Source organism: Ambystoma mexicanum, chromosome 1p (genome assembly GCF_040938575.1).
Source record: "Ambystoma mexicanum isolate Mex_15411 chromosome 1p, UKY_AmexF1_1, whole genome shotgun sequence".
NCBI lineage: Eukaryota > Metazoa > Chordata > Amphibia > Caudata > Ambystomatidae > Ambystoma > Ambystoma mexicanum.
The window spans coordinates 104,960,362-104,985,721 of record NC_090921.1 but is presented as its reverse complement, the minus strand read 5'-3'; positions in this window follow the sequence as shown (position 1 = coordinate 104,985,721).

The window sequence follows — 25,360 nt, the reverse complement described above, 5'->3', positions numbered from 1 at the left end:
TGGAATAAAGTCCCTGGACATGTCTATCCTTCCATCACTGCATCACTACTTGGAATAAAGGCCCTGGACATGTCTATCCTTCCATCACTGCATCACTGCATGGAATAAAGGCCCTGGACATGTCTATCCTTCACACTCGCTGCATCACTGCATGAAATAAAGGCCCTGAACACGTCTATCCTTCCATCACTGCATCGCTGCATGGAATAAAGGCCCTGGACATGTCTATCCTTCTCTCACTGCATCGCTGCTTGGAATAAAGGCCCTGGACATGTGTATCCTTCACACTCACTGCATCGCTGCTTGGAATAAAGGCCCTGGACATGTCTATCCTTCTCTCACTGCATCGCTGCTTGAAATAAAGGCTCTGGAAATGTCTATCCTTCCATGGACATGTCTATCCTTCCATCACCGTATTGCTGCTTGGAATAAAAGGCCCTGGACATGTCTATCCTTCCATCACTGCATCGCTGCTTGTAATAAAGGCCCTGGACATGTCTATCCTTCACACTCACTGCATCGCTGCTTGGAATAAAAGGCCCTGTACACATCTATCCTTCACACTCACTGCATCGCTGCTTGGAATAAAGGCCCTGGAAATGTCTATCCTTCCATGGACATGTCTATCACTGCACCGCAGCTTGGAATAAAGGCCCTGGAAATGTCTATCCTTCCATGGACATGTCTATCCTTCAAATTCTCTGCACAATTGCTTGGAATAACATCACCCAGACATGTCTATCCTTCACACTCATTGCATCGCTGCTTGGAATAAAGGCCCTGGACATTTTTATCCTTCACACTCACTGCATTGCTGCTTGGAATAAAGGCCCTGGACATGTCTATCCTTCTCTCACTGCATCACTGCTTGAAATAAAGGCCATGGAAATGTCTATCCTTCACACTCACTGCATCGCTGCTTGGAATAAAGGCCCTGGACATGTCTATCCTTCCGTCACTGCATTGCTGCTTGGAATAAAGGCCCTGGACATGTCTATCCTTCACATTCTCTGCACAACTGCTTGGAATAACATCATCCAGACATGTCTATCCTTCACACTCAGTGCATCACTGCTTGGAATAAAGGCCCTTGACATGTCTATCCTTCACACTCACTGCATCGTGCTTGGAATAAAGGCCCTGGACATGTCTATCCTTCTCTCACTGCATCACTGCTTGAAATAAAGGCCATGGAAATGTCTATCCTTCACACTCACTGCATCGCTGCTTGGAATAAAGGCCCTGGACATGTCTATCCTTCCATCACTGCATTGCTGCTTGGAATAAAGTCCCTGGACATGTCTATCCTTCCATCACTGCATTGCTGCTTGAAATAAAGGCCCTGGACATGTCTATCCTTCTCTCACTGCATCACTGCTTGAAATAAAGGACATGGAAATGTCTATCCTTCACACTCACTGCATCGCTGCTTGGAATAAAGGCCCTGGACATGTCTATACTTCCGTCACTGCATTGCTGCTTGGAATAAAGGCCCTGGACATGTCTATCCTTCACATTCTCTGCACAACTGCTTGGAATAACATCATCCAGACATGTCTATCCTTCACACTCAGTGCATCACTGCTTGGAATAAAGGCCCTTGACATGTCTATCCTTCACACTCACTGCATCGTGCTTGGAATAAAGGCCCTGGACATGTCTATCCTTCTCTCACTGCATCACTGCTTGAAATAAAGGCCATGGAAATGTCTATCCTTCACACTCACTGCATCGCTGCTTGGAATAAAGGCCCTGGACATGTCTATCCTTCCATCACTGCATTGCTGCTTGGAATAAAGTCCCTGGACATGTCTATCCTTCCATCACTGCATTGCTGCTTGAAATAAAGGCCCTGGACATGTCTATCCTTCCATCACTGCATCACTGCATGCAATAAAGTCCCTGGACACGTCTATCCTTCCATCAATGCATCGCTGCATGGAATAAAGGACCTGGACATGTCTATCCTTCCATCACTGCATCACTGCATGGAATAAAGGCCCTGGACATTTCTATCCTTCCATCACTGCATCACTGCATGGAATAAAGGCCCTGGGCACGTCTATCCTTCACACTCACTGCATCGTGCTTGGAATAAAGGCCCTGGACATGTCTATCCTTCTCTCACTGCATCACTGCTTGAAATAAAGGCCATGGAAATGTCTATCCTTCACACTCACTGCATCGCTGCTTGGAATAAAGGCCCTGGACATGTCTATCCTTCCATCACTGCATTGCTGCTTGGAATAAAGTCCCTGGACATGTCTATCCTTCCATCACTGCATCACTGCATGGAATAAAGGCCCTGGACATGTCTATCCTTCACACTCACTGCATCGCTGCATGGAATAAAGTCCCTGGACATGTCTATCCTTCCATCACTGCATCGCTGCATGGAATAAAGGCCCTGGACATGTCTATCCTTCACACTCACTGCATCGCTGCATGGAATAAAGGCCCTGGACATGTCTTTCCTTCCATCACTGCATCGCTGCATGGAATAAAGGCCCTGGACATGTCTGTCCTTCCATCACTGCATCGCTGCATGGAATAAAGGCCCTGGACATGTCTATCCTTCCATCACTGCATCGCTGCTTGGAATCAAGGTCCTGGACATGTCTATCCTTCCATTACTGCATCACTGCATGGAATAAAGGCCCTGGGCATGTCTATCCTTCACACTCACTGCATTACTGCATGAAATAAAGGCCCTGAACATGTCTATCCTTCCATCACTGCATCGCTGCATGGAATAAAGGCCCTGGACATGTCTATCCTTCTCTCACCGCATCGCTGCTTGGAATAAAGGCCCTGGACATGTGTATCCTTCACACTCACTGCATCGTTGCTTGGAATAAAGGCCCTGGACATGTCTATCCTTCTCTCACTGCATCGCTGCTTGAAATAAAGGCCCTGGAAATGTCTATCCTTCCATGGACATGTCTATCCTTCCATCACCGCATTGCTGCTCGGAATAAAAGGCCCTGGACATGTCTATCCTTCCATCACTGCATCGCTGCTTGGAATAAAGGCCCTGGACATGTCTATCCTTCCATCACTGCATCGCTGCTTGGAATCAAGGTCCTGGACATGCCTATCCTTCCATTACTGCATCACTGCATGGAATAAAGGCCCTGGGCATGTCTATCCTTCACACTCACTGCATCACTGCATGAAATAAAGGCCCTGAACATGACTATCCTTCACACTCACTGCATCGCTGCATGGATTAAAGGCCCTGGACATGTCTATCCTTCCATCACTGCATCGCTGCATGGAATAAAGGCCCTGGACATGTCTATCCTTCCATCACTGCATCGCTGCATGGAATAAAGGCCCTGGACATGTCTATCCTTCCATCACTGCATCGCTGCTTGGAATCCAGGTCCTGGACATGTCTATCCTTCCATTACTGCATCACTGCATGGAATAAAGGCCCTGGGCATGTCTATCCTTCACACTCACTGCATCACTGCATGAAATAAAGGCCCTGAACATGTCTATCCTTCCATCACTGCATCGCTGCATGGAATAAAGGCCCTGGACATGTCTATCCTTCTCTCACTGCATCGCTGCTTGGAATAAAGGCCCTGGACATGTGTATCCTTCACACTCACTGCATCGCTGCTTGGAATAAAGGCCCTGGACATGTCTATCCTTCTCTCACTGCATCGCTGCTTGAAATAAAGGCCCTGGAAATGTCCATCCTTCCATGGACATGTCTATCCTTCCATCACCGCATTGCTGCTCGGAATAAAAGGCCCTGGACATGTCTATCCTTCCATCACTGCATCGCTGCTTGGAATAAAGGCCCTGGACATGTCTATCCTTCACACTCACTGCATCGCTGCTTGGAATAAAAGGCCCTGTACACATCTATCCTTCACACTCACTGCATCGCTGCTTGGAATAAAGGCCCTGGAAATCTCTATCCTTCCATGGACATGTCTATCACTGCACCGCTGCTTGGAATAAAGGCCCTGAAAATGTCTATCCTTCCATGGACATGTCGATCCTTCCATCACTGCATTGCTGCTTGGAATAAAAGGCCCTAAACATGTCTATCCTTCAAATTCTCTGCACAACTGCTTGGAATACCATCACCCAGACATGTCTATCCTTCACACTCACTGCATCGCTGCTTGGAATAAAGGCCCTGGACATTTTTATCCTTCACACTCACTGCATTGCTGCTTGGAATAAAGGCCCTGGACATGTCTATCCTTCTCTCACTGCATCGCTGCTTGAAATAAAGGCCATGGAAATGTCTATCCTTCACACTCACTGCATCGCTGCTTGGAATAAAGGCCCTGGACATGTCTATCCTTCCGTCACTGCATTGCTGCTTGGAATAAAGGCCCTGGACATGTCTATCCTTCCATCACTACATCGCTGCTTGGAATAAAGGCCCTGGACATGTCTATACTTCCATCACTGCTTCACTGCATGGAATAAAGGCCCTGGACATGTCTATCCCTCACACTCGCTGCATCACTGCATGGAATAAAGGCCTTGGACATGTCTATCCTTCCATCACTGCATTGCTGCTTGGAATACAGTTCCTGTACATGTCTATCCTTCCATCACTGCATTGCTACTTAGAATAAAGGCCCTGGACATGTCTATCCTTCCATCACTGCATCACTGCATGCAATAAAGTCCCTCGACACGTCTATCCTTCCATCACTGCATCGCTGCATGGAATAAAGGACCTGGACATGTCTATCCTTCCATCACTGCATCACTGCATGGAATAAACGCCCTGGACATTTCTATCCTTCCATCACGGCATCACTGCATGGAATAAAGGACCTGGACATGTCTATCCTTCCATCACTGCATTGCTGCATGGAATAAAGGCACTGGAATGTCTATCCTTCACACTCACTGCATCATGCATGGAATAAAAGGCCCTGGACATGTCTTCCCTTCTATCTCACTGCATCACTGCATGGAATAAAAGCCATGGACATGTCTTCCCTTCTATCTCACTGCATCACTGCATTGAATAAAGGCCCTGGACATGTCTATACTTCCATCACTGCATCGCTGCATGGAATAAAGTCCCTGGACATGTCTATCCTTCCATCACTGCATCACTGCTTGGAATAAAGGCCCTGGACATGTCTATCCTTCCATCACTGCATCACTGCATGGAATAAAGGCCCTGGACATGTCTATCCTTCACACTCGCTGCATCACTGCATGAAATAAAGGCCCTGAACATGTCTATCCTTCCATCACTGCATCGCTGCATGGAATAAAGGCCCTGGACATGTCTATCCTTCTCTCACTGCATCGCTGCTTGGAATAAAGGCCCTGGACATGTGTATCCTTCACCCTCACTGCATCGCTGCTTGGAATAAAGGCCCTGGACATGTCTATCCTTCTCTCACTGCATCGCTGCTTGAAATAAAGGCCCTGGACATGTCTATCCTTCACACTCACTGCATCGCTGCTTGGAATAAAAGGCCCTGTACACATCTATCCTTCACACTCACTGCATCGCTGCTTGGAATAAAGGCCCTGGAAATGTCTATCCTTCTCTCACTGCATCACTGCTTGAAATAAAGGCCATGGAAATGTCTATCCTTCACACTCACTGCATCGCTGCTTGGAATAAAAGGCCCTGGACATGTCTATCCTTCCATCACTGCATCGCTGCTTGGAATAAAGGCCCTGGACATGTCTATCCTTCACACTCACTGCATCGCTGCTTGGAATAAAAGGCCCTGTACACATCTATCCTTCACACTCACTGCATCGCTGCTTGGAATAAAGGCCCTGGAAATGTCTATCCTTCTATGGACATGTCTATCACTGCACCGCTGCTTGGAATAAAGGCCCTGGAAATGTCTATCCTTCCATGGACATGTCTATCCTTCCATCACTGCATTGCTGCTTGGAATAAAAGGCCCTGGACATGTCTATCCTTCAAATTCTCTGCACAATTGCTTGGAATAACATCACCCAGACATGTCTATCCTTCACACTCATTGCATCGCTGCTTGGAATAAAGGCCCTGGACATTTTTATCCTTCACACTCACTGCATTGCTGCTTGGAATAAAGGCCCTGGACATGTCTATCCTTCTCTCACTGCATCACTGCTTGAAATAAAGGCCATGGAAATGTCTATCCTTCACACTCACTGCATCGCTGCTTGGAATAAAGGCCCTGGACATGTCTATCCTTCCGTCACTGCATTGCTGCTTGGAATAAAGGCCCTGGACATGTCTATCCTTCACATTCTCTGCACAACTGCTTGGAATAACATCATCCAGACATGTCTATCCTTCACACTCAGTGCATCACTGCTTGGAATAAAGGCCCTTGACATGTCTATCCTTCACACTCACTGCATTGTGCTTGGAATAAAGGCCCTGGACATGTCTATCCTTCCATCACTGCATCACTGCTTGGAATAAAGGCCCTGGACATGTCTATCCTTCACACTCACTGCATCGCTGCTTGGAATAAAGGCCCTGGACATGTCTATCCTTCCATCACTGCATTGCTGCTTGGAATAAAGTCCCTGGACATGTCTATCCTTCCATCACTGCATTGCTGCTTGAAATAAAGGCCCTGGACATGTCTATCCTTCTCTCACTGCATCACTGCTGAAATAAAGGCCATGGAAATGTCTATCCTTCACACTCACTGCATCGCTGCTTGGAATAAAGGCCCTGGACATGTCTATACTTCCGTCACTGCATTGCTGCTTGGAATAAAGGCCCTGGACATGTCTATCCTTCACATTCTCTGCACAACTGCTTGGAATAACATCATCCAGACATGTCTATCCTTCACACTCAGTGCATCACTGCTTGGAATAAAGGCCCTTGACATGTCTATCCTTCACACTCACTGCATCGTGCTTGGAATAAAGGCCCTGGACATGTCTATCCTTCTCTCACTGCATCACTGCTTGAAATAAAGGCCATGGAAATGTCTATCCTTCACACTCACTGCATCGCTGCTTGGAATAAAGGCCCTGGACATGTCTATCCTTCCATCACTGCATTGCTGCTTGGAATAAAGTCCCTGGACAAGTCTATCCTTCCATCACTGCATTGCTGCTTGAAATAAAGGCCCTGGACATGTCTATCCTTCCATCACTGCATCACTGCATGTAATAAAGTCCCTGGACACGTCTATCCTTCCATCAATGCATTGCTGCATGGAATAAAGGACCTGGACATGTCTATCCTTCCATCACTGCATCACTGCATGGAATAAAGGCCCTGGACATTTCTATCCTTCCATCACTGCATCACTGCATGGAATAAAGGCCCTGGGCACGTCTATCCTTCCATCACTGCATCGCTGCATGGAATAAAGGACCTGGACATGTCTATCCTTCACACTCACTGCATCACTGCATGGAATAAAAGCCCTGGACATGTCTATCCTTCCATCACTGCATCGCTGCTTGGAATAAAGGCCCTGGACATGTCTATCCTTGCATCACTGCATCACTGCATGGAATAAAGGCCCTGGACATGTCTATCCTTGCATCACTGCATCACTGCATGGAATAAAGGCACTGGAATGTCTATCCTTCACACTCACTGCATCATGCATGGAATAAAGGCACTGGACATGTCTATCCTTCACACTCACTGCATCACTGCATGGAATAAAGGCCCTGGACATGTCTTCCCTTCTATCTCACTGCATCACTGCATTGAATAAAGGCCCTGGACATGTCTAACCTTCCATCACTGCATCACTGCATGGAATAAAGGCCCTGGACATGTCTATCCTTCCATCACTGCATCACTGCTTGGAATAAAGGCCCTGGACATGTCTATCCTTCACACTCACTGCATCACTGCATGAAATAAAGGCCCTGAACATGTCTATCCTTCCATCACTGCATCGCTGCATGGAATAAAGGCCCTGGACATGTCTTTCCTTCCATCACTGCATCACTGCATGGAATAAAGGCCCTGGACATGTCTACCTTTCCATCACTGCATTGCTTCTTGGAATAAAGGCCCTGGACATGTCTATCCTTCCATCACTGCATCACTGCTTGGAATAAATGCCCTGGACATGTCTATCCTTCACACTCACTGCATCACTGCATGGAATAAAGGTCCTGGACATGTCTATCCTTCCATCACTGCATCACTGCATGGAATAAAGGCCCTGGACATGTCTATCCTTCACACTCACTGCATCATTGCATGGAATAAAGGCCCTGGACATGTCTATCCTTCACACTCACTGCATCACTGCATGGAATAAAGGCCCTGGACATGTCTATCCTTCACACTCACTGCATCGCTGCATGGAATAAAGGCCCTGGACATGTCTATCCTTCCATCACTGCATCGTTGCATGGAATAAAGGCCCTGGACATGTCTATCCTTCCATCACTGCATCGCGGCATGGAATAAAGGCCCTGGACATGTCTATCCTTCCATCACTGCATCGCTGCTTGGAATCAAGGTCCTGGACATGTCTATCCTTCCATCACTGCATCGCTGCTTGGAATAAAGGCCCTGGACATGTCTATCCTTCCATCACTGCATTGCTGCTTGGAATGAAGGCCCTGGACATGTCTATCCTTCACACTCACTGCACCGCTACTTGGAATAAAGGCCCTGGACATGTCTATCCTTCACACTCACTGCATCGCTGCTTGGAATAAAGGCCCTGGACATGTCTTTCCTTTACACTCACTGCATCGCTGCTTGGAATGAAGGCCCTGGACATGTCTATCCTTCACACTCACTGCATCGCTGCTTGGAATAAAGGCTCTGGACATGTCTATCCTTCACACTCACTGCATCGCTGCATGAAATAAAGGCTCTGGACATGTCTATCCTTCACACACTGCATCGCTGCTTGGAATAACATCACCAAGACATGTCTATCCTTCACACTCACTGCATCGTTGCTTGGAATAAAGGCCCTGGATATGTCTATCCTTCCATCACTGCATTGCTGCATGGAATAAAGGCTCTGAACATGTCTATACTTCACACTCACTGCATCGCTGCTTGGAATAAAGGCCCTGGACATGTCTATTCTTCTCACACTGTATCGCTGCTTGAAATAAAGGCCCTGGAAATGTCTACCCTTCCATGGACATGTCTATCCTTCCATCACTGCATCACTGCATGGAATAAAGGCCCTGGACATGTCTATCCTTCACACTCACTGCATTACTGCATGGAATAAAGGCCCTGGACATGCCTATCCTTCCCACTCAATGCATCACTGCATGGAATAAAGGCCCTGGACATGTCTATCCTTCCATCACTGGATCGCTGCTTGGAATAAAGGCCCTGGGCATGTCTATCCTTCCATCACTGCATTGCTGCTTGGAATAAAGGCCCTGGACATGTCTATCCTTCACACTCGCTGCACCGCTGCTTGGAATAAAGGCCCTGAAGATGTCTATCCTTCACATTCACTGCATCGCTGCTTGGAATAAAGGCCCTTGACATGTCTATTCTTCACAATCACTGCATTGATGCTTGCAATAAAGGCCCTGGACATGTCTATCATTCACACCTATTAAATCGCTGCTTGGAAAAAAGACTCTAGACATGTCTACCCTTCCATCACTGCATCACTGCATGGAATAAAGGCCCTGGACATGTCTATCCTTCACACTCACTGCATCGCTGCTTGGAATAACATCACCCAGACATGTCTATCCTTCACACTCACTGCATCGCTGCTTGGAATAAAGGCCCTGGAGATGTCTACCCTTCCATCACTGCATTGCTGCTTGAAATAAAGGCCCTGGACATGTCTATCCTTCACACTTACTGCATCGCTGCATGGAATAAAGGCTCTGGACATGTCTATCCTTCACACTAACTGCATCGCTGCTTGGAATAAAGGCCCTGGACATGTCTATCCTTCACACTAACTGCATCGCTGCTTGGAATAAAGGCCCTGGACATGTCTATCCTTCACACCCACTGCATTGCTGCTTGGAATAAAGGCCCTGGACATTTCTATCCTTCTCTCACTGCATCACTGCTTGAAATAAAGGCCCTGGAAATTTCTATCCTTCCATGGACATGTCTATCCTTCCATCACTGCATCGCGGCATGGAATAAAGGCTCTGGACATGTCTATCCTTCACACTTACTGCACCGCTGCTTGGAATAAAGGCCCTGGCCATGTCTATCATTCACGCTCACTGCATCACTGCTTGAAATAAAGGCCCTGGACATGTCTATCCTTCACACTCACTGCATTGCTGCTTGGAATGAAGGCCCTGGACATGTCTATCCTTCACACTCACTGCATCACTGCTTGAAAGAAAGGCCCTGGACATGTCTATCCTTCACACTCACTGCATTGCTGCTTGGAATAAAGGCCCTGGACATGTCTATCCTTCACACTCACTGCATTGCTGCTTGGAATAAAGGCTCTGGACATGTCTATCCTTCCATCACTGCATCACTGCATGGAATAAAGGCCCTGGACATTTCTATCCTTCCATCACTGCATCACTGCATGGAATAAAGGCCCTGGGCACGTCTATCCTTCCATCACTGCATCGCTGCATGGAATAAAGGACCTGGACATGTCTATCCTTCACACTCACTGCATCGCTGCATGGAATAAAGGACCTGGACATGTCTATCCTTCACACTCACTGCATCGCTGCATGGAATAAAAGCCCTGGACATGTCTATCCTTCCATCACTGCATCGCTGCTTGGAATAAAGGCCCTGGACATGTCTATCCTTGCATCACTGCATCACTGCATGGAATAAAGGCCCTGGACATGTCTACCTTGCATCACTGCATCACTGCATGGAATAAAGGCACTGGAATGTCTATCCTTCACACTCACTGCATCATGCATGGAATAAAGGCCCTGGACATGTCTATCCTTCACACTCACTGCATCACTGCATATAATAAAGGCCCTGGACATGTCTTCCCTTCTATCTCACTGCATCACTGCATTAAATAAAGGCCCTGGACATGTCTAACCTTCCATCACTGCATCACTGCATGGAATAAAGGCCCTGGACATGTCTATCCTTCCATCACTGCATCACTGCTTGGAATAAAGGCCCTGGACATGTCTATCCTTCACACTCACTGCATCCCTGCATGGAATAAAGGTCCTGGACATGTCTATCCTTCCATCACTGCATCACTGCATGGAATAAAGGCCCTGGACATGTCTATCCTTCACACTCACTGCATCATTGCATGGAATAAAGGCCCTGGACATGTCTATCCTTCACACTCACTGCATCACTGCATGGAATAAAGGCCCTGGACATGTCTATCCTTCACACTCACTGCATCGCTGCATGGAATAAAGGCCCTGGACATGTCTATCCTTCCATCACTGCATCGCTGCATGGAATAAAGGCCCTGGACATGTCTATCCTTCCATCACTGCATCGCTGCATGGAATAAAGGCCCTGGACATGTCTATCCTTCCATCACTGCATTGCTGCTTGAAATAAAGGCCCTGGACATGTCTATCCTTCCATCACTGCATCACTGCATGCAATAAAGTCCCTGGACACGTCTATCCTTCCATCAATGCATCGCTGCATGGAATAAAGGACCTGGACATGTCTATCCTTCCATCACTGCATCACTGCATGGAATAAAGGCCCTGGACATTTCTATCCTTCCATCACTGCATCACTGCATGGAATAAAGGCCCTGGGCACGTCTATCCTTCCATCACTGCATCGCTGCATGGAATAAAGGACCTGGACATGTCTATCCTTCACACTCACTGCATCACTGCATGGAATAAAAGCCCTGGACATGTCTATCCTTCCATCACTGCATCGCTGCTTGGAATAAAGGCCCTGGACATGTCTATCCTTGCATCACTGCATCACTGCATGGAATAAAGGCCCTGGACATGTCTATCCTTGCATCACTGCATCACTGCATGGAATAAAGGCACTGGAATGTCTATCCTTCACACTCACTGCATCATGCATGGAATAAAGGCCCTGGACATGTCTATCCTTCACACTCACTGCATCACTGCATGGAATAAAGGCCCTGGACATGTCTTCCCTTCTATCTCACTGCATCACTGCATTGAATAAAGGCCCTGGACATGTCTAACCTTCCATCACTGCATCACTGCATGGAATAAAGGCCCTGGACATGTCTATCCTTCCATCACTGCATCACTGCTTGGAATAAAGGCCCTGGACATGTCTATCCTTCACACTCACTGCATCACTGCATGAAATAAAGGCCCTGAATATGTCTATCCTTCCATCACTGCATCGCTGCATGGAATAAAGGCCCTGGACATGTCTATCCTTCCATCACTGCATCGCTGCATGGAATAAAGGCCCTGGACATGTCTACCTTTCCATCACTGCATTGCTGCTTGGAATAAAGGCCCTGGACATGTCTATCCTTCCATCACTGCATCACTGCTTGGAATAAAGGCCCTGGACATGTCTATCCTTCACACTCACTGCATCACTGCATGGAATAAAGGTCCTGGACATGTCTATCCTTCCATCACTGCATCACTGCATGGAATAAAGGCCCTGGACATGTCTATCCTTCACACTCACTGCATCATTGCATGGAATAAAGGCCCTGGACATGTCTATCCTTCACACTCACTGCATCACTGCATGGAATAAAGGCCCTGGACATGTCTATCCTTCACACTCACTGCATCGCTGCATGGAATAAAGGCCCTGGACATGTTTATCCTTCCATCACTGCATCGCTGCATGGAATAAATGCCCTGGACATGTCTATCCTTCCATCACTGCATCGCGGCATGGAATAAAGGCCCTGGACATGTCTATCCTTCCATCACTGCATCGCTGCTTGGAATCAAGGTCCTGGACATGTCTATCCTTCCATCACTGCATCGCTGCTTGGAATAAAGGCCCTGGACATGTCTATCCTTCCATCACTGCATTGCTGCTTGGAATGAAGGCCCTGGACATGTCTATCCTTCACAGTCACTGCACCGCTACTTGGAATAAAGGCCCTGGACATGTCTATCCTTCACACTCACTGCATCGCTGCTTGGAATAAAGGCCCTGGACATGTCTTTCCTTTACACTCACTGCATCGCTGCTTGGAATGAAGGCCCTGGACATGTCTATCCTTCACACTCACTGCATCGCTGCATGAAATAAAGGCTCTGGACATGTCTATCCTTCACACACTGCATCGCTGCTTGGAATAACATCACCAAGACATGTCTATCCTTCACACTCACTGCATCGTTGCTTGGAATAAAGGCCCTGGATATGTCTATCCTTCCATCACTGCATTGCCGCATGGAATAAAGGCTCTGAACATGTCTATACTTCACACTCACTGCATCGCTGCTTGGAATAAAGGCCCTGGACATGTCTATTCTTCTCACACTGTATCGCTGCTTGAAATAAAGGCCCTGGAAATGTCTATCCTTCCATGGACATGTCTATCCTTCCATCACTGCATCACTGCATGGAATAAAGTCCCTGGACATGTCTATCCTTCACACTCACTGCATCACTGCATGGAATAAAGGCCCTGGACATGCCTATCCTTCACACTCAATGCATCACTGCATGGAATAAAGGCCCTGGACATGTTTATCCTTCCATCACTGCATCACTGCATGGAATAAAGGCCCTGGACATGTCTATCCTTCCATCACTGCATCACTGCACGGAATAAAGGCCCTGGACATGTCTATCCTTCCATCACTGGATCGCTGCTTGGAATAAAGGCCCTGGACATGTCTATCCTTCCATCACTGCATTGCTGCTTGGAATAAAGGCCCTGGACATGTCTATCCTTCACACTCGCTGCACCGCTGCTTGGAATAAAGGCCCTGAAGATGTCTATCCTTCACATTCACTGCATCGCTGCTTGGAATAAAGGCCCTTGACATGTCTATTCTTCACAATCACTGCATTGATGCTTGCAATAAAGGCCCTGGACATGTCTATCATTCACACCCATTAAATCGCTGCTTGGAAAAAAGACTCTAGACATGTCTACCCTTCCATCACTGCATCACTGCATGGAATAAAGGCCCTGGACATGTCTATCCTTCACACTCACTGCATCGCTGCTTGGAATAACATCACCCAGACATGTCTATCCTTCACACTCACTGCATCGCTGCTTGGAATAAAGGCCCTGGAGATGTCTACCCTTCCATCACTGCATTGCTGCTTGAAATAAAGGCCCTGGACATGTCTATCCTTCACACTTACTGCATCGCTGCATGGAATAAAGGCCCTGGACATGTCTATCCTTCACACTAACTGCATCGCTGCTTGGAATAAAGGCCCTGGACATGTCTATCCTTCACACCCACTGCATTGCTGCTTGGAATAAAGGCCCTGGACATTTCTATCCTTCTCTCACTGCATCACTGCTTGAAATAAAGGCCCTGGAAATTTCTATCCTTCCATGGACATGTCTATCATTCCATCACTGCATCGCGGCATGGAATAAAGGCTCTGGACATGTCTATCCTTCACACTTACTGCACCGCTGCTTGGAATAAAGGCCCTGGCCATGTCTATCATTCACGCTCACTGCATCACTGCTTGAAATAAAGGCCCTGGACATGTCTATCCTTCACACTCACTGCATTGCTGCTTGGAATAAAGGCTCTGGACATGTCTATCCTTCCATCACTGCATCACTGCATGGAATAAAGGCCCTGGACATTTCTATCCTTCCATCACTGCATCACTGCATGGAATAAAGGCCCTGGGCACGTCTATCCTTCCATCACTGCATCGCTGCATGGAATAAAGGACCTGGACATGTCTATCCTTCACACTCACTGCATCGCTGCATGGAATAAAAGCCCTGGACATGTCTATCCTTCCATCACTGCATCGTTGCTTGGAATAAAGGCCCTGGACATGTCTATCCTTGCATCACTGCATCACTGCATGGAATAAAGGCACTGGAATGTCTATCCTTCACACTCACTGCATCATGCATGGAATAAAGGCCCTGGACATGTCTATCCTTCACACTCACTGCATCACTGCATGGAATAAAGGCCCTGGACATGTCTTCCCTTCTATCTCACTGCATCACTGCATTGAATAAAGGCCCTGGACATGTCTAACCTTCCATCACTGCATCACTGCATGGAATAAAGGCCCTGGACATGTCTATCCTTCCATCACTGCATCACTGCTTGGAATAAAGGCCCTGGACATGTCTATCCTTCACACTCACTGCATCACTGCATGGAATAAAGGTCCTGGACATGTCTATCCTTCCATCACTGCATCACTGCATGGAATAAAGGCCCTGGACATGTCTATCCTTCACACTCACTGCATCATTGCATGGAATAAAGGCCCTGGACATGTCTATCCTTCACACTCACTGCATCACTGCATGGAATAAAGGCCCTGGACATGTCTATCCTTCACACTCACTGCATCGCTGCTTGGAATAAAGGCCCTGGACATGTCTATCCTTCCATCACTGCATTGCTGCTTGGAATAAAGTCCCTGGACAAGTCTATCCTTCCATCACTGCATTGCTGCTTGAAATAAAGGCCCTGGACATGTCTATCCTTCCATCACTGCATCACTGCATGTAATAAAGTCCCTGGACACGTCTATCCTTCCATCAATGCATTGCTGCATGGAATAAAGGACCTGGACATGTCTATCCTTCCATCACTGCATCACTGCATGGAATAAAGGCCCTGGACATTTCTATCCTTCCATCACTGCATCACTGCATGGAATAAAGGCCCTGGGCACGTCTATCCTTCCATCACTGCATCGCTGCATGGAATAAAGGACCTGGACATGTCTATCCTTCACACTCACTGCATCACTGCATGGAATAAAAGCCCTGGACATGTCTATCCTTCCATCACTGCATCGCTGCTTGGAATAAAGGCCCTGGACATGTCTATCCTTGCATCACTGCATCACTGCATGGAATAAAGGCCCTGGACATGTCTATCCTTGCATCACTGCATCACTGCATGGAATAAAGGCACTGGAATGTCTATCCTTCACACTCACTGCATCATGCATGGAATAAAGGCACTGGACATGTCTATCCTTCACACTCACTGCATCACTGCATGGAATAAAGGCCCTGGACATGTCTTCCCTTCTATCTCACTGCATCACTGCATTGAATAAAGGCCCTGGACATGTCTAACCTTCCATCACTGCATCACTGCATGGAATAAAGGCCCTGGACATGTCTATCCTTCCATCACTGCATCACTGCTTGGAATAAAGGCCCTGGACATGTCTATCCTTCACACTCACTGCATCACTGCATGAAATAAAGGCCCTGAACATGTCTATCCTTCCATCACTGCATCGCTGCATGGAATAAAGGCCCTGGACATGTCTTTCCTTCCATCACTGCATCACTGCATGGAATAAAGGCCCTGGACATGTCTACCTTTCCATCACTGCATTGCTTCTTGGAATAAAGGCCCTGGACATGTCTATCCTTCCATCACTGCATCACTGCTTGGAATAAATGCCCTGGACATGTCTATCCTTCACACTCACTGCATCACTGCATGGAATAAAGGTCCTGGACATGTCTATCCTTCCATCACTGCATCACTGCATGGAATAAAGGCCCTGGACATGTCTATCCTTCACACTCACTGCATCATTGCATGGAATAAAGGCCCTGGACATGTCTATCCTTCACACTCACTGCATCACTGCATGGAATAAAGGCCCTGGACATGTCTATCCTTCACACTCACTGCATCGCTGCATGGAATAAAGGCCCTGGACATGTCTATCCTTCCATCACTGCATCGCTGCATGGAATAAAGGCCCTGGACATGTCTATCCTTCCATCACTGCATCGCGGCATGGAATAAAGGCCCTGGACATGTCTATCCTTCCATCACTGCATCGCTGCTTGGAATCAAGGTCCTGGACATGTCTATCCTTCCATCACTGCATCGCTGCTTGGAATAAAGGCCCTGGACATGTCTATCCTTCCATCACTGCATTGCTGCTTGGAATGAAGGCCCTGGACATGTCTATCCTTCACACTCACTGCACCGCTACTTGGAATAAAGGCCCTGGACATGTCTATCCTTCACACTCACTGCATCGCTGCTTGGAATAAAGGCCCTGGACACGTCTTTCCTTTACACTCACTGCATCGCTGCTTGGAATGAAGGCCCTGGACATGTCTATCCTTCAGACTCACTGCATCGCTGCTTGGAATAAAGGCTCTGGACATGTCTATCCTTCACACTCACTGCATCGCTGCATGAAATAAAGGCTCTGGACATGTCTATCCTTCACACACTGCATCGCTGCTTGGAATAACATCACCAAGACATGTCTATCCTTCACACTCACTGCATCGTTGCTTGGAATAAAGGCCCTGGATATGTCTATCCTTCCATCACTGCATTGCTGCATGGAATAAAGGCTCTGAACATGTCTATACTTCACACTCACTGCATCGCTGCTTGGAATAAAGGCCCTGGACATGTCTATTCTTCTCACACTGTATCGCTGCTTGAAATAAAGGCCCTGGAAATGTCTACCCTTCCATGGACATGTCTATCCTTCCATCACTGCATCACTGCATGGAATAAAGGCCCTGGACATGTCTATCCTTCACACTCACTGCATTACTGCATGGAATAAAGGCCCTGGACATGCCTATCCTTCCCACTCAATGCATCACTGCATGGAATAAAGGCCCTGGACATGTCTATCCTTCCATCACTGGATCGCTGCTTGGAATAAAGGCCCTGGGCATGTCTATCCTTCCATCACTGCATTGCTGCTTGGAATAAAGGCCCTGGACATGTCTATCCTTCACACTCGCTGCACCGCTGCTTGGAATAAAGGCCCTGAAGATGTCTATCCTTCACATTCACTGCATCGCTGCTTGGAATAAAGGCCCTTGACATGTCTATTCTTCACAATCACTGCATTGATGCTTGCAATAAAGGCCCTGGACATGTCTATCATTCACACCTATTAAATCGCTGCTTGGAAAAAAGACTCTAGACATGTCTACCCTTCCATCACTGCATCACTGCATGGAATAAAGGCCCTGGACATGTCTATCCTTCACACTCACTGCATCGCTGCTTGGAATAACATCACCCAGACATGTCTATCCTTCACACTCACTGCATCGCTGCTTGGAATAAAGGCCCTGGAGATGTCTACCCTTCCATCACTGCATTGCTGCTTGAAATAAAGGCCCTGGACATGTCTATCCTTCACACTTACTGCATCGCTGCATGGAATAAAGGCTCTGGACATGTCTATCCTTCACACTAACTGCATCGCTGCTTGGAATAAAGGCCCTGGACATGTCTATCCTTCACACTAACTGCATCGCTGCTTGGAATAAAGGCCCTGGACATGTCTATCCTTCACACCCACTGCATTGCTGCTTGGAATAAAGGCCCTGGACATTTCTATCCTTCTCTCACTGCATCACTGCTTGAAATAAAGGCCCTGGAAATTTCTATCCTTCCATGGACATGTCTATCCTTCCATCACTGCATCGCGGCATGGAATAAAGGCTCTGGACATGTCTATCCTTCACACTTACTGCACCGCTGCTTGGAATAAAGGCCCTGGCCATGTCTATCATTCACGCTCACTGCATCACTGCTTGAAATAAAGGCCCTGGACATGTCTATCCTTCACACTCACTGCATTGCTGCTTGGAATGAAGGCCCTGGACATGTCTATCCTTCACACTCACTGCATCACTGCTTGAAAGAAAGGCCCTGGACATGTCTATCCTTCACACTCACTGCATTGCTGCTTGGAATAAAGGCCCTGGACATGTCTATCCTTCACACTCACTGCATTGCTGCTTGGAATAAAGGCTCTGGACATGTCTATCCTTCCATCACTGCATCACTGCATGGAATAAAGGCCCTGGACATTTCTATCCTTCCATCACTGCATCACTGCATGGAATAAAGGCCCTGGGCACGTCTATCCTTCCATCACTGCATCGCTGCATGGAATAAAGGACCTGGACATGTCTATCCTTCACACTCACTGCATCGCTGCATGGAATAAAGGACCTGGACATGTCTATCCTTCACACTCACTGCATCGCTGCATGGAATAAAAGCCCTGGACATGTCTATCCTTCCATCACTGCATCGCTGCTTGGAATAAAGGCCCTGGACATGTCTATCCTTGCATCACTGCATCACTGCATGGAATAAAGGCCCTGGACATGTCTATCCTTCACACTCACTGCATCACTGCATATAATAAAGGCCCTGGACATGTCTTCCCTTCTATCTCACTGCATCACTGCATTAAATAAAGGCCCTGGACATGTCTAACCTTCCATCACTGCATCACTGCATGGAATAAAGGCCCTGGACATGTCTATCCTTCCATCACTGCATCACTGCTTGGAATAAAGGCCCTGGACATGTCTATCCTTCACACTCACTGCATCCCTGCATGGAATAAAGGTCCTGGACATGTCTATCCTTCCATCACTGCATCACTGCATGGAATAAAGGCCCTGGACATGTCTATCCTTCACACTCACTGCATCATTGCATGGAATAAAGGCCCTGGACATGTCTATCCTTCACACTCACTGCATCACTGCATGGAATAAAGGCCCTGGACATGTCTATCCTTCACACTCACTGCATCGCTGCATGGAATAAAGGCCCTGGACATGTCTATCCTTCCATCACTGCATCGCTGCATGGAATAAAGGCCCTGGACATGTCTATCCTTCCATCACTGCATCGCTGCATGGAATAAAGGCCCTGGACATGTCTATCCTTCCATCACTGCATTGCTGCTTGAAATAAAGGCCCTGGACATGTCTATCCTTCCATCACTGCATCACTGCATGCAATAAAGTCCCTGGACACGTCTATCCTTCCATCAATGCATCGCTGCATGGAATAAAGGACCTGGACATGTCTATCCTTCCATCACTGCATCACTGCATGGAATAAAGGCCCTGGACATTTCTATCCTTCCATCACTGCATCACTGCATGGAATAAAGGCCCTGGGCACGTCTATCCTTCCATCACTGCATCGCTGCATGGAATAAAGGACCTGGACATGTCTATCCTTCACACTCACTGCATCACTGCATGGAATAAAAGCCCTGGACATGTCTATCCTTCCATCACTGCATCGCTGCTTGGAATAAAGGCCCTGGACATGTCTATCCTTGCATCACTGCATCACTGCATGGAATAAAGGCCCTGGACATGTCTATCCTTGCATCACTGCATCACTGCATGGAATAAAGGCACTGGAATGTCTATCCTTCACACTCACTGCATCATGCATGGAATAAAGGCCCTGGACATGTCTATCCTTCACACTCACTGCATCACTGCATGGAATAAAGGCCCTGGACATGTCTTCCCTTCTATCTCACTGCATCACTGCATTGAATAAAGGCCCTGGACATGTCTAACCTTCCATCACTGCATCACTGCATGGAATAAAGGCCCTGGACATGTCTATCCTTCCATCATTGCATCACTGCTTGGAATAAAGGCCCTGGACATGTCTATCCTTCACACTCACTGCATCACTGCATGAAATAAAGGCCCTGAATATGTCTATCCTTCCATCACTGCATCGCTGCATGGAATAAAGGCCCTGGACATGTCTATCCTTCCATCACTGCATCGCTGCATGGAATAAAGGCCCTGGACATGTCTACCTTTCCATCACTGCATTGCTGCTTGGAATAAAGGCCCTGGACATGTCTATCCTTCCATCACTGCATCACTGCTTGGAATAAAGGCCCTGGACATGTCTATCCTTCACACTCACTGCATCACTGCATGGAATAAAGGTCCTGGACCTGTCTATCCTTCCATCACTGCATCACTGCATGGAATAAAGGCCCTGGACATGTCTATCCTTCACACTCACTGCATCATTGCATGGAATAAAGGCCCTGGACATGTCTATCCTTCACACTCACTGCATCACTGCATGGAATAAAGGCCCTGGACATGTCTATCCTTCACACTCACTGCATCGCTGCATGGAATAAAGGCCCTGGACATGTTTATCCTTCCATCACTGCATCGCTGCATGGAATAAATGCCCTGGACATGTCTATCCTTCCATCACTGCATCGCGGCATGGAATAAAGGCCCTGGACATGTCTATCCTTCCATCACTGCATCGCTGCTTGGAATCAAGGTCCTGGACATGTCTATCCTTCCATCACTGCATCGCTGCTTGGAATAAAGGCCCTGGACATGTCTATCCTTCCATCACTGCATTGCTGCTTGGAATGAAGGCCCTGGACATGTCTATCCTTCACAGTCACTGCACCGCTACTTGGAATAAAGGCCCTGGAAATGTCTATCCTTCACACTCACTGCATCGCTGCTTGGAATAAAGGCCCTGGACATGTCTTTCCTTTACACTCACTGCATCGCTGCTTGGAATGAAGGCCCTGGACATGTCTATCCTTCACACTCACTGCATCGCTGCATGAAATAAAGGCTCTGGACATGTCTATCCTTCACACACTGCATCGCTGCTTGGAATAACATCACCAAGACATGTCTATCCTTCACACTCACTGCATCGTTGCTTGGAATAAAGGCCCTGGATATGTCTATCCTTCCATCACTGCATTGCCGCATGGAATAAAGGCTCTGAACATGTCTATACTTCACACTCACTGCATCGCTGCTTGGAATAAAGGCCCTGGACATGTCTATTCTTCTCACACTGTATCGCTGCTTGAAATAAAGGCCCTGGAAATGTCTATCCTTCCATGGACATGTCTATCCTTCCATCACTGCATCACTGCATGGAATAAAGTCCCTGGACATGTCTATCCTTCACACTCACTGCATCACTGCATGGAATAAAGGCCCTGGACATGCCTATCCTTCACACTCAATGCATCACTGCATGGAATAAAGGCCCTGGACATGTTTATCCTTCCATCACTGCATCACTGCATGGAATAAAGGCCCTGGACATGTCTATCCTTCCATCACTGCATCACTGCACGGAATAAAGGCCCTGGACATGTCTATCCTTCCATCACTGGATCGCTGCTTGGAATAAAGGCCCTGGACATGTCTATCCTTCCATCACTGCATTGCTGCTTGGAATAAAGGCCCTGGACATGTCTATCCTTCACACTCGCTGCACCGCTGCTTGGAATAAAGGCCCTGAAGATGTCTATCCTTCACATTCACTGCATCGCTGCTTGGAATAAAGGCCCTTGACATGTCTATTCTTCACAATCACTGCATTGATGCTTGCAATAAAGGCCCTGGACATGTCTATCATTCACACCCATTAAATCGCTGCTTGGAAAAAAGACTCTAGACATGTCTACCCTTCCATCACTGCATCACTGCATGGAATAAAGGCCCTGGACATGTCTATCCTTCACACTCACTGCATCGCTGCTTGGAATAACATCACCCAGACATGTCTATCCTTCACACTCACTGCATCGCTGCTTGGAATAAAGGCCCTGGAGATGTCTACCCTTCCATCACTGCATTGCTGCTTGAAATAAAGGCCCTGGACATGTCTATCCTTCACACTTACTGCATCGCTGCATGGAATAAAGGCCCTGGACATGTCTATCCTTCACACTAACTGCATCGCTGCTTGGAATAAAGGCCCTGGACATGTCTATCCTTCACACCCACTGCATTGCTGCTTGGAATAAAGGCCCTGGACATTTCTATCCTTCTCTCACTGCATCACTGCTTGAAATAAAGGCCCTGGAAATTTCTATCCTTCCATGGACATGTCTATCATTCCATCACTGCATCGCGGCATGGAATAAAGGCTCTGGACATGTCTATCCTTCACACTTACTGCACCGCTGCTTGGAATAAAGGCCCTGGCCATGTCTATCATTCACGCTCACTGCATCACTGCTTGAAATAAAGGCCCTGGACATGTCTATCCTTCACACTCACTGCATTGCTGCTTGGAATAAAGGCTCTGGACATGTCTATCCTTCCATCACTGCATCACTGCATGGAATAAAGGCCCTGGACATTTCTATCCTTCCATCACTGCATCACTGCATGGAATAAAGGCCCTGGGCACGTCTATCCTTCCATCACTGCATCGCTGCATGGAATAAAGGACCTGGACATGTCTATCCTTCACACTCACTGCATCGCTGCATGGAATAAAAGCCCTGGACATGTCTATCCTTCCATCACTGCATCGTTGCTTGGAATAAAGGCCCTGGACATGTCTATCCTTGCATCACTGCATCACTGCATGGAATAAAGGCACTGGAATGTCTATCCTTCACACTCACTGCATCATGCATGGAATAAAGGCCCTGGACATGTCTATCCTTCACACTCACTGCATCACTGCATGGAATAAAGGCCCTGGACATGTCTTCCCTTCTATCTCACTGCATCACTGCATTGAATAAAGGCCCTGGACATGTCTAACCTTCCATCACTGCATCACTGCATGGAATAAAGGCCCTGGACATGTCTATCCTTCCATCACTGCATCACTGCTTGGAATAAAGGCCCTGGACATGTCTATCCTTCACACTCACTGCATCACTGCATGGAATAAAGGTCCTGGACATGTCTATCCTTCCATCACTGCATCACTGCATGGAATAAAGGCCCTGGACATGTCTATCCTTCACACTCACTGCATCATTGCATGGAATAAAGGCCCTGGACATGTCTATCCTTCACACTCACTGCATCACTGCATGGAATAAAGGCCCTGGACATGTCTATCCTTCACACTCACTGCATCGCTGCATGGAATAAAGGCCCTGGACATGTCTATCCTTCCATCACTGCATCGCTGCATGGAATAAAGGCCCTGGACATGTCTATCCTTCACACTCACTGCATCGCTGCATGGAATAAAGGCCCTGGACATGTCTATCCTTCCATCACTGCATCGCTGCATGGAATAAAGGCCCTGGACATGTCTGTCCTTCCATCACTGCATCGCTGCATGGAATAAAGGCCCTGGACATGTCTATCCTTCCATCACTGCATCGCTGCTTGGAATCAAGGTCCTGGACATGTCTATCCTTCCATTACTGCATCACTGCATGGAATAAAGGCCCTGGGCATGTCTATCCTTCACACTCACTGCATCACTGCATGAAATAAAGGCCCTGAACATGTCTATCCTTCCATCACTGCATCGCTGCATGGAATAAAGGCCCTGGACATGTCTATCCTTCTCTCACTGCATCGCTGCTTGGAATAAAGGCCCTGGACATGTGTATCCTTCACACTCACTGCATCGCTGCTTGGAATAAAGGCCCTGGACATGTCTATCCTTCTCTCACTGCATCGCTGCTTGAAATAAAGGCCCTGGAAATGTCTATCCTTCCATGGACATGTCTATCCTTCCATCACCGCATTGCTGCTCGGAATAAAAGGCCCTGGACATGTCTATCCTTCCATCACTGCATCGCTGCTTGGAATAAAGGCCCTGGACATGTCTATCCTTCCATCACTGCATCGCTGCTTGGAATCAAGGTCCTGGACATGCCTATCCTTCCATTACTGCATCACTGCATCGAATAAAGGCCCTGGGCATGTCTATCCTTCACACTCACTGCATCACTGCATGAAATAAAGGCCCTGAACATGACTATCCTTCACACTCACTGCATCGCTGCATGGAATAAAGGCCCTGGACATGTCTATCCTTCCATCACTGCATCGCTGCATGGAATAAAGGCCCTGGACATGTCTATCCTTCCATCACTGCATCGCTGCATGGAATAAAGGCCCTGGACATGTCTATCCTTCCATCACTGCATCGCTGCTTGGAATCAAGGTCCTGGACATGTCTATCCTTCCATTACTGCATCACTGCATGGAATAAAGGCCCTGGGCATGTCTATCCTTCACACTCACTGCATCACTGCATGAAATAAAGGCCCTGAACATGTCTATCCTTCCATCACTGCATCGCTGCATGGAATAAAGGCCCTGGACATGTCTATCCTTCTCTCACTGCATCGCTGCTTGGAATAAAGGCCCTGGACATGTGTATCCTTCACACTCACTGCATCGCTGCTTGGAATAAAGGCCCTGGACATGTCTATCCTTCTCTCACTGCATCGCTGCTTGAAATAAAGGCCCTGGAAATGTCTATCCTTCCATGGACATGTCTATCCTTCCATCACCGCATTGCTGCTCGGAATAAAAGGCCCTGGACATGTCTATCCTTCCATCACTGCATCGCTGCTTGGAATAAAGGCCCTGGACATGTCTATCCTTCACACTCACTGCATCGCTGCTTGGAATAAAAGGCCCTGTACACATCTATCCTTCACACTCACTGCATTGCTGCTTGGAATAAAGGCCCTGGAAATCTCTATCCTTCCATGGACATGTCTATC